Source organism: Ursus maritimus, unplaced genomic scaffold, assembly GCF_017311325.1.
Source record: "Ursus maritimus isolate PB19 unplaced genomic scaffold, ASM1731132v1 scaffold_35, whole genome shotgun sequence".
NCBI lineage: Eukaryota > Metazoa > Chordata > Mammalia > Carnivora > Ursidae > Ursus > Ursus maritimus.
The window spans coordinates 12,933,575-12,940,619 of record NW_024426119.1 but is presented as its reverse complement, the minus strand read 5'-3'; the positions used below and the strand labels follow the sequence as shown (position 1 = coordinate 12,940,619).

The following is a 7,045-nucleotide window of genomic DNA, read 5'->3' as shown; positions in this document are numbered from 1 at the left end:
TCTTCTTGGTCCTCCAACTAGAAAGCTGGGATTTTTGTTTCCCTGCTCTGCTGTGAACTTCCCACAATTGTGTCTGAATGCAGGGCCAAGCAGTGAGAGCACAGGAGAGAAAAAAATATCATCAATGGAGATTCACTCCATACTCTTGGGACTACAGTATTCTGGTCAGAAAAGATTCCCTCCCCTTAGAATTTCATGCCCCTTTCTGGTCACCACTATTTTCATGGTGCCGCCTAGAGATAGGACATGGAAGAAGAGGGGAAATCCAAAAGATGTCTCCCACTTTTTCTGACCTGAAGGAGCCCTTTCCCTGCTCCTCAGACGAGAGAGAGAAGAGTTCTCTTCAGTTTTTGTTTCCATACCTAGTGTGCGCCTCCAGGTTTGGGCCTGCATTTGAGTCAGAATCAGGTGACATCAGAGGAAAACTGTCTGGTTCAGTCCGTGAAGCTTGCAATTCTCAGTCTCGGGGTTATGAGTTCAAGCCCCAGGTTGGATGTAGAGACTGCTTAAAAATAAAATCTTAAAAAAAAAGAGAGAGAGAGACTCCCTCATCATCAGTGTGGTAGAACTTCAAATTCTGGTCTCCTTTCCCAATCTGCCTGCTACCATTTACTTTTCAGAGTCCTCAAATAGATGTTTCATGTGTCCTGTCCAGGATTTCTTGCTGCTTTTAGTGGCAGAGACAGGGTAGAGTGTGCTAATTCCATATGCTGTAGCACCAGAACTCTCAATTATCTGTCAGACTGTTGTAAAGCATGTTGACATGCAAATGTGTTAACTCCCAAATTTCTACATAAAGGAAAATACCAATGTGTTCGTTGGAGGTTTCAGGTAACTTCGTTTTTACTGAGCCCTCAGAATGAAGCTTCCCTGGCCTTTTCTTCTAATTGAAGAGTATTCTGAGATTATAAGGTAAGCTGTTAAAAAAAAAATGTAGAACTTGCAATTACTAACCTATGTAAATCTAGCTTTTCTTGATACATTACAACCTAAATATAAAAAAAAAGAAATGGAGTCGTTGCTAAAACTGCTAAGTTTGCAATTGTCATCAATCAACTTTCTCTGTTCCTCAAATATACTCCCCTGCTTTCATTGATTAACTATATATCAAGTATTCAACTTGATTTTGCTACTAAAATACCTACCAATTTACCTGTTAAGTAGGTAGGTTTCTTATGAGATTTTGACAATAGGTTTCTGCTATTTAACAACAACAACAACTTAGGAAGCCATGACCCTACAACACAATGTTGTTTGGGCTGAGAGTGAGAGTGCCCATCCCCCACCTCACAAGGGCACATGGCCCCTCAAACAAATGCAGACAGACACACAGAGAGTCAAGATTTCTATAAACAAAATATACTTTGACCATTCATTAACTCCATCTCCGAAAATCACCCCCTCTGAATTGAAACCAAAAAGCTGTAAGTGTTTTCCTGAACTGTACTGAACCCATCATTCCTTTCATCGAGGACCCTGGCTCAATAAACACGCTCCCCAGGGTGATTCTGGGTTCAGAGGAAAGGCAATGTTGTAAAAAACTACCTTCAAACCTAGGTGAATAGGTCTACAAAAGATTAATTGTGTGCTTCCTAGAGGAACTCCTAAGGTAGGAACTTGATAGAAACTACTGAGCAGTACGGTGAGAAGAAAAATTAAAAGAAAAAATGACAGTCAAGTCGCATTACCAAAAAATGACATGAGATGCGAGTGTTGTACTTGACACAGATGAGGGTCATGGAATTGGATCTCTTTAATGCATCTCTGTTCAGGTTGTTTCCTCATCTCTTTCTAAATGCTCGGCCATGTGCTCTGGAAACGCTCTCCTGTGGATTTAGACTTGAAATATGCCCGGTAGCTCTCAGAAGGACAGGGTCAAATATCTGGAAGGTAAATGCAGGCTCTTTCTTCACGTGTCACATGGCCATGTCCCCTTTGCTAGAAAATAAACAGGTTGACTATCACTCTATTCACGGGTGTGAAGTATGGACACGGAGGGAGCATTTATCTTCCCAATCGACCTTTATCCAGGACGAAGCCCCGTTCTTGCCTTGCATCAAAGTCACCTACTTAACACATGCATTTCCTCAGGAGTCAGAGCCTTTTGCCTATTAGGGGAGAAGTGAGTTGACTCTGGAAGAGAAAGCTGGGAAGTTAACTTGCAGGCTACTCAGCATTTCCTGAAGACATATGCACACACATTCTTTGCTTTACTTCTCTCCTTCATGAGGGCACATAATCCCTAATAGCATTAAAGGGGGCTGCTCACAGGCAATAAATGTTGAAAATTAGAGCCCTTTATATGCTACCCTTCAGGTTAACATCTGGGGTTGATCAGACAAGCAGATAAAAACTACTCTATATTTGGAGTAGAAGCAAATTGTTCACCACCTTCCTACCTTTCCTATTAAAACATCTTGTTTATTTCTCTAATAATCTCCCTCGAGGAACTCTGCAATAGTTTCAGTCTGTGACTTATGGACCACTGGCCTGAAATAACTTGGGTGAGAGAAAATCCGTGTGGGCCTGGATGTAGCGAGCTGTTTGGAAGAACAGCATTGCTGGGTAGCAGAGGCAGGGAGTGAGGTCCTCGGAGCCTGTGTGGTGACAGGGGGAGTACCAACACCAGGGAATCTAAAACTTCAGGTAAGGTCCACTCCATCATCCTAACAGCCCATTACAAGAAGTTTCCTTTATGTCCAGGAATTCTGTCTTGTGGATGTTTCTATTGAACACTTGCCCAACAAAATTTGGTTCAACCATAAAATAGGAAATCTGCTGAGTTCTTGGCATAAGTGAATGAAAAATTACAGACCTGCATTCAATAAGCTCAGCCTTACAATATACAATTCAGCAAGTTCAATGTCAAGGCATGCGTGGAGTGCCATGGAGACACAGAGAAGGGTATGTTGCCCAGACAGATTTCAGGGAAGCCCTTCCATAGTGATGGCATGCTTGAATAGAGTCTGGAAACTGAGGAGTGGAGTAAGGGAACTCCTGATATCATACAAGCTTTTGCTTAACTGATGCTGGTAAACATAGATGCTTCACACAAACTGAGGAGGTACTGTGAGGTTAAAATGCACAGGGTGTATATGAGAGGGGGATGGTAAATAAGAATGAAAAGATAAACAAGTGCCAGATATGCATAGAGGGTGGTGTTAATCCTATATGCAATGAAAAGGCAATACTGAACATTTCTAAGCAGGAGAATGCCATGAGGAAGTGTGCCTTTCTGATAGGTTGATCGGCAGCAGTGGAAGGGGCGATGCCAGGGTCAGAGAGGCCTGTCAGGGCTGTCACAGTAATCCAGGCAAGGGGGGAACATGGTGTGCACAAAAAAAAAAAAAAAAAATGATGCAGAGTTGAAGGGAGATTCAGGAGTTTTAAAAGAGGAACAGTTTGTTTGACTTTGCCACTGCTTGTTTTGGTGGGGTGAAAGAGAAAAATAGATTATCACACAGGTTATCAGGGCTGGGGACCTCACTGGAAGGTGGAACCAGTTCCTGAGGTAGAGAACACTGAAGGAGAAGTCATCTGGGGGGGGGGGAAGCATTTTTTTTTTTTAATTAATCCATTTCAGGCATGTAGTTCTCTCTTTTTTTCACATCTTCTTTCCTTTTATTGAAAAAAAATGTAGAAAATGGCTGTTAATAAAGGGCACGAACATATCAACAGGGATATACTAGTGGAAAATATAGACAGTATAAAATTAAAAATGGCCCTGGCTTCTTTAATTGGTTAAGAGCACAAAATGTAACAGGCAGAAAGTCTGTTTTAAGCAAATTAAGAAGCTGTGTTTTTCCCAATTCTCCCCAAGTCAGATATATAGACACCCACAAAAATGGTGTGTGAAGGAAAGCTGTCATACACAAGAAGTTGTATCCCAAATTAAGGGAAATAGCTATTGAAACAGGAATTAACACAAGAAAGTCAGCAACAGGTTAACAATTTTAAAAAACTGAGTCTTTAAAGCTGCATAGCACAAAGCTATAGGATATAAAGCACTGCTAGGTATGAAGGAGGAAGCCTGTATTGTTGCTAGCAAAAATGCTTTTCTAGAAAAGCAAAGCAAAACAATGCAATCAGCAGACCAAGGAGGCTAAAGTTAGATATCAGAGCTATAACTTCTCATATCTGAACCAGAAGATCCTATCCAGAATAGACTAAAAGTTCAGGACAAGACAGGGCCATTTTTAACATATCTTACTTTATCCACTTTAGGTTCTCTGCTTCCATCTCCCTCACCTTGAAATTCAGCATCATCCAGCAGAAAGATGGCTGCTTTTAGAATTGGCTGTTCTATTTTTCTTTCTTTTTTTTAAAGATTTTATTTATTTATTTGAGACAGAGCAAGAGAGAAAGCAAAATCAAGGGGAGCAGCAGGCAGAGGGAGAAGCAGATTCCCCACTGAGCAGGGAGCCCGATGTGGGGCTTTGATCCCAGGACCCTGGTATCATGACCTGAGCCGAAGGCAGACACTTAACCAATTGAGTGACCAAAGCATCCCTTTATTTTTCTTTCTGTGGCAGGAATGTCATGGAGCCTGGATATTTCAGGCTTGTATGCATCCATGCCCAGTGTTGCACTGTGGTCAAAAAACTTAGCCATGGACTTGTTGTACTCAGACTCTCGATGCTGCTTTGTTCTTCCACTCATGAAAGTCAACTTCAGAATGTATTTGTCATTGAACCTTTTGAGACTGGAGGACAATTGCCAAATATAATCAGGATCCATTCCTATAGGATCTTTCCTGTGGGCCTTATCCTTACATGAGTATAAATGGTCAGGATCTCTGTCATCTCAAAATAGGATATGACACACAAGGCCAAAACAGGCTTAGATTCTGGAAAAGGGTGCATATAATCCCAAATCAAAGCCACTATGGCAAAGAAACAGAAGATGGTGCAGATGGTAAAGTGACCATCAATCAGACCAAAATTCTCCACACACTTGTACTTTTCCAGAAGGATCTTTTTGGCAGAATCACCCAAAGAATTCTTCACAGCCGATCCATCCCATTTGTCAATTTTTACAGGCTTATCATCAATCTTCCACTTTTCCCACAAGTCTCTGTGGCCACTGCCAGTCCTGCAGCTGGGACCACTGCCAGCACTGCTGCCTCTGCCACCACCAGTCCCCCCGCCCTACGTAGATGCCACCACCATAAATTGAATCATATAGGATTAAAAAGGTATAGGCATGGTAGAGAAGTTTGGCAGTTTCTTAAGAGCTAAATAAATACTTCCCATACAACTGAGAAATCCTCAGTATTTACTCATGACAGATGAAAACAAACATATACATAAAGACTTGTACTCAAATGTTCATAGCAGCTTTATTATATCTAATAGCCACAAACTGGAAACAACCCAAATGTCCTCAGCCAGTGACTGGATAAACAACTTATTACATACAATGGCATACTACTCATGATATAAGGAACAAACTACTGATACAAACAGCAAGATGGATAAATCTCAAAAGCATTATGTTAAATGGGAAAAGGCCACACAAAAGACTACATACTATATGATTCAATTTATGTGGAATTCTGCAAAGGCAGAAAAAAACTAAAGGATCAGATCAGCAGTTGCCAGATCTGGGATAAAAGGAAGGGGGACTTCAAAGAAACATGAGAGAACTTTATAGGGTGATGGGAATATTGTATATCTTGATAGTGGAGGAAGTTACAGGACTGTATATGTTTGTCAAACCTCAGAACTGTATACCTGAGAGAAAATGGTGGTGGCAAGCCTCACTCAAAAGAACAGAAAAATCTAGGGGCAACTGGGTTACACAGCGGTTAAGCGTCTGCCTTTGGCTCAGGGCGTGATCCCGGCATTATGGGATCGAGCCCCACATCAGTCTCCTCCGCTATGAGCCTGCTTCTTCCTCTCCAACTCCCCCTGCTTGTGTTCCCTCTCTCACTGGCTGTCTCTATCTCTGTCAAATAAATAAATAAAATCCTAAAAAAAAAAAAAAAAAAAAAAAGAACAGAAAAACCTAAAATGCAGTTTTTATATTCTCACCTCAAGAAGCTGGAACAACAACAGAAGAACAGGCCTAATCCACGCACGAGAAAGCAGTTGATCAAAATTACAACAGATCAATGAATTACAAACCAGGAGCACAGTAGAGCAGATCAACAGAACTAGAAGCTGGTTCTTTGAAACAATAAATAAAATTGACAAACCACTGAAAAGACTTATCCAAAAGAATAGAGAAAGGACCCATATTAATAAAATTATGAATGAAAAGGGAGCGGTCACAACCAACACCAATGAAATAGGAAGGATATTAGAAACTTTTATCAACAGCTTTATGCCAATAAATTAAGCAATCTGGAAGAGATGGAGGCCTTCCTGGAAACCTATAAACTACCAAGACTGAAACAGGAAGAAAATGATTTTTTAAACAGGCCAATTAATTATGAAGAGATTGAGTCAGTGATAAACAACCTTCCGAAAAACAAAACTCCAGGCCCGGACAGTTTTCCTGGGGAATTCTACCAAACATTCAAAGAAGAAATAATACCTATTCTCCTAAAGCTATTTCAAAAAATAGAAACAGAAGGAAAGCTACCAAACTCATTCTATGAGGCCAATATTACCTTGATCCCCAAACCAGGCAAAGACCCCAACAAAAAGGAGAATTACAGACCGATTTCCCTAATGAACATGGACACCAAAATCCTCAACAAGATCCGGGCTAATAGAATCCAACAGTACATTAAAAGGATTATCCATCATGACCAAGTGGGATTCACCCCTGGGATACAAGGGTGGTTCAACATTCGCACATCGATCGGTGTCTTAGATTTCATCCAGAAAGAAAAATTCAAAAATCATATGATTCTCTCAATAGATGCAGAAAAAGCATTTGACAAAATACAGCATCCTTTCCTGATTAAAACCCTTCAGAGTGTAGGGATAGAGGGTACATTCCTCAATCTCATAAAAACCATCTATGAAAAGCCTACAGCAAATATCATTCTCAATGGGGAAAAGTTGGAAGCCTTTCCCTTAAGATCAGGAACACGACA

At 40.8% G+C, this 7,045-nt stretch overlaps 1 pseudogene; it reads right to left on the bottom strand.

Moving 5' to 3' along the window:
- Positions 1-4,482: 4,482 nt before the first annotated feature.
- LOC103676862 lies at positions 4,483-5,168 on the bottom strand (annotated as a pseudogene).
- Positions 5,169-7,045: the final 1,877 nt, after the last annotated feature.